We start from the raw sequence: 4,628 nt of genomic DNA, 5'->3' as shown, positions 1-4,628 counted from the left end.
TCAGTGTCTTGCCCAAGGACACTTGACCCGGGAATCAAATCTGCGACCTCTTGATCCCAAGACGAGCGCTTTACCTCCTGAGCTAATGTCAATATGAAAGTTTACCTCAGATAAAGGTTTCCTGTATATGCAAACAACAAAGGTTATAATGGAAAAATATAATAATAAGAAGAAGAAAGAATAAATACAAATCCGAAGAACTGATTGGGAGTCAAAATAGACTGCTCTTTTCAATGAGCCGAGCCGAAAAAGCCGCTTCTCTAAAAGAAAGAGCCGAAATTCCCATCACTCTCTAGCAGCAGACTGTACTTCAATACAGCGATGCACAAATTTTAGATTTGCGCCCTCTATCCGCGAAGAAGAACACTACACCTTTTAACTTTATTCGGGTTTCCTATTTAAACGTGCACAAACTTTTAAATTGTATCGGTTTCTTTGCAGTACGAATTCAAATATTACTAAAATAGTAACAACATTCCGTCTATGAATTCATAAATCAGGAATACAATAAAGTCGAGTAGTAAAAAAATATGTAATTGGAGATTTTATAGATAATGTGAACTTAATGCATTGCCGTTATAATGTTTTTTTTGGGGTGGAATGACTCGAAAGACGGAATGGTTACAATGTAACCAAAGTAATAAAAATAAAAACAAAATGCGACTCCGGTGGGACTCGAACCCACAACCTTTGAATCTCATCGCAGAGCCTAGAAGTCCAATGCGCTATCCATTGCGCCACGGAGCCACCTGTTGAGACAGACAGAAATACAGAATCAGACAATCACTTTCAGAGAAAGGTCTAATAACCAGGAATTTTATACTCGTTGGACAAAAACTTTATTTACATTTATTTTACATAACATGAGGTTCCCCTAGGGGTAACCCTCTTGCTGCTACGGGTACCCCAAAAAACCTCGCTAAAACAAGAACGATGCACGAGCAATGGCTCAGGTTATGAATAGCAATTTTTATTTATTCTCAATGAAATGAAATGATTTGCATTTATATAGCGCTTTTCAAGTCAAGACTTCCCAAAGCGCTCTACAGTGTGCTTCACATTTCCCAATAGCAGCCATGTAAGGCTGCTAACCTGCTTATTGGGGGTATTAGGGGTTCAGTGTCTTACCCAAGGACACTTCGACATGTAACACGGAGGAGCCGGGATTCGAACTGCGATCTCTTGATCCCAAGACGAGCGCTCTAACCTCCTGAGCCACTGCCAATATGCGTAAAAACGTAAACCCACTTTTCAAAATTTTTAGATAAAAATAACAAAAAAATACACTTCAAGTAAGCAAAAATGATCTGCCAGTGAGACACAAAAAAATATACATCGTAACTTCCTTTTTGTGACACGAGAAAATAATGAACAAAATATAAAATAAGAATGTAAAATTGTTTGCCAGTACAATAATAAAGTTTACGTTTGTAAAATGCAATGTACCTGAAAAAACACAGGAAACAAAATAAAATATTTAGACAAAAAAAACAAGATAAATTACAATTTATATTCTCAACAAATTTAAAGGCAACAAAGAAGCTAGGAGTATACTTTTGTTTATTTTCTCTCGTCGAATAGTTCGCTTCAACACACGTGTTTTCCTTGCCTCCGCGAGCTTCCGAAGAATTTCTCGGGCGTTTTTTCGTGCCGGAATTATTGCCGTTATCACTTTCTGCATTATGTTTCGACTTATCACTGACACCAAAGAAATTACCAATTTTGTGTTGATTCTCCCCTAATACTAACTGTTTTGTGGCGATGTAAATTGAACAATCACTAGAAAAAATTAACAGTGCCTTAATGGGAACCGCCTCTCAAATGGTGGGGAGCCGTCTCCTGTCGTCCACTTTCATAGAGCCAATTCGTTCACAAATAACATCACTTAAGGCCATCACTTAAGGCCCAGGTGTGAAATGCATGGCCCGCAACAGCAACCAACATTACCGATTGTCACAACGACAAAACAGTGTGGCCTTTTACCTTTACTGTGTATTTACTGTTCCTTGCCCGCATGTTGGTTTAAGATCAGGGGATGGTGTAATAGTAACCGATGGAATAATTGTAAACACATTTATTATTCCTTTGACTATGTTAGAATTGTCTTAATTATATAGGGTTCCTACAGTTGAGTAAAATGTTTTCCTTGCTTCCAAGTGTTTCATCACCCTGTGAACCACTCAACCATTCACCTGTGATGAGAAGCTGCTGCATTGTTATGTTTATTTTTCTCCGGTGTGTTTGATATTTGTTTTACGATGGTGTCCTCTGACTAAGTTAAACTCTCATCCCTTGGCGACCCTGCGATTCAATTGTTTGTAATTAAAATAGGGGAGCTATTGCAGTTATGGTCAAATGTGATTCAGGCTTTGGCTGTGAAACATCTCCTCATGAGCAAATATTAATGTCACTTGTCTCTTTGTGTGTCTATTCAGAGGTGTAAGGTAATAGACTTATCAGTGACCTATGCAGTCCTTTGAGACATTTTGTCATTGAGGGCTAAACAAATAAATGTGACTTGACTTCAGTTCTTGTAGATGCATGTGCAGGTTAGGTCTTGTCCTGATAGCGGTACATCTAGTCTTAAGATGAAAGTGTTTAGGTTGTAACAGAACTTGTTCAAGTACTGAATTTAGCTATGGGTTTACATTAAGTACAGCACTAAAACAAAATCTAGTTATCAGGATACTTGATAAAGTTAACATATGTCAGTAAAGACCAGGGGTGGGCAAAGTTTTTCATTTGGGGGGCGATTTGGTAAAATGTTTTTGCATAAGAGTTAAGCAAGGGGGAATAAAATGGCTGCTTGACCTATTTTTTTATATGCCAATACAGACTTTGGAATCGGATACCTTAAAACATGAGTGAAAAAAGATAACGTAAGCCTACTCAATGTGTTTCCTCATTTGCAATCCCAAGTAATATTTCATTGTGTATTTTGTTTAGAAAGGAATCATTCCATCCAATTGGTTTTGAAACACTTTATAAAAAAACTGCATCTATTTAAGAAAAAAAAAACTTTCAAAGTAATGGATCATTTGCAATGAAAAACCCAAGCTTAAGTGCTTTTTATCTTGCTTGAAATTTGATAAATCAAATAAATGATATTATAAAAATCTGTTACAGAAAACTAGCCACCTTTGTGAATGTTGGCTACAAGTTCAATGAAAAAATATATATAAGTTTTTAATAAGGGCACACAGAGGATAAGAAAAACACCAAAACCAACACATTTCAATCAGCAGTAGTGTTTATATGTATTATATTTTTTTTATCATTTCCCCCCCCCATGTTCCTGCACGGAGCCTCCGCTTGTAAAATGCCGGCCGACTTGTGACTCCAAGAGCCAAGAAGAAGTTTGCAGGTTTGAGGCTCCAGTGCTGTGGAATACTCTGCCTTCGGAGATAAGATCTGCAACCTCAGTGGAAGTTTTTAAATCTAGACTTAAGACCCACTTCTATTCAATAGCTTACGATTGATGCCCATCTCATACATTTCTTTTCCTGTCTTTTTTGGACCACCTGGCTGGTGGTGATACGAAGGATAAGGACGATTTGAGATGAGAACTAGCATCTGGACCCATGACAACGCTTGCATTGAGCAGCCGGCAGGAATGGGAAGCTGTGTCGTTGCTGTGATAGACATTTTGGACTATATTACAGGCTTGAGACGTCTTTGCTGTCATGCACTTTCTGGACAAATTTCAACATATTACCTAGTCTTTATATTACCTTTTGTTACCCAATGTTAAATCTATTGCACCCTGTTCATCCTGGAAGGGGGATTACCACTTGTGAGGCCCCTTCTCGAAGTTGCTTAATTTCCTCATGCTGAGATTTTCCTGTGTTTCCTTGCCCGCATGTTAGGTTAAGATCAGGGGATGGTGTAATTGTACAGTCCTTGAGACATTTTGTGAAAAAGGGCTATATGCACTACTCTCCAGTCTACCAAAGTTCAAAATCAAGAGCCTTCAGCTAGTACAAAATGCTGCAGCGAGGCTTTTAACTAAGACAAGAAAGTTTGACCACATGACCCCGATTTTAGCTAAACTGCATTGGCTCCCTGTTAGCTTAAGATGTGATTTTAAGGTTCTGTTGGTAGTATACAAAATCAATCAGATTTAATTTCCCCCTATGTTCTGTTCTGTTCTGGAGCCTTCGCTCTGAAAATGCTGGTCTACTAGTGATCCCAAGAGCCAAGAAGAAATCCGCAGGTTCGAGAGCGTTCTCCATCCGGGCTCCAGTCCTGTGGAATGCTCTTCCCCCTGATATTCAATCTGCAACCTCAGTGGGAATCTTTAAATCTAAGCTTCTACTCTATAGAATACGAATAACCTATATTTTAGGTTGATAATATGTGTATTAATGTAGGTATTAGATCAGGGGACGGTGTCATAATAGTCTGTAGTTTGCAATAGTCTGATCTGTGCAGCCCTTTGAGACTCTTTGTGATTAAGGGCTATACAAATAACATGACTTGACAAATAAATGTGACTTAGGCGGGCTGAAACGACACACTTGACAGGACATACGTGGCCCCTAAGTCATAGTTTGCCAAACATCAAGAAAACTAAGGAAAAATAAACATACTACAAAAAGGGGTGGAAGGGGAATAAATGGTCTCTCAAG

The 4,628-nt window shown here is 38.4% G+C and overlaps 1 non-coding gene across 1 annotated transcript; it reads right to left on the bottom strand.

The window, feature by feature from the left end:
• Nucleotides 1–660: 660 nt before the first annotated feature.
• On the bottom strand, nucleotides 661–747 carry trnar-ucu (transfer RNA arginine (anticodon UCU)). Its single transcript is given in 2 exon segments — nucleotides 661–696; nucleotides 711–747. It is a non-coding gene; the product is annotated as a tRNA-Arg (tRNA).
• Nucleotides 748–4,628: the final 3,881 nt, after the last annotated feature.

The sequence above is a fragment of the Urocampus carinirostris genome, chromosome 8 (genome assembly GCF_059441175.1).
Source record: "Urocampus carinirostris isolate Australia breed hairy pipefish chromosome 8, RoL_Ucar_1.0, whole genome shotgun sequence".
Lineage (NCBI taxonomy): Eukaryota > Metazoa > Chordata > Actinopteri > Syngnathiformes > Syngnathidae > Urocampus > Urocampus carinirostris.
This window is presented reverse-complemented; position numbering and strand designations above follow the sequence as displayed.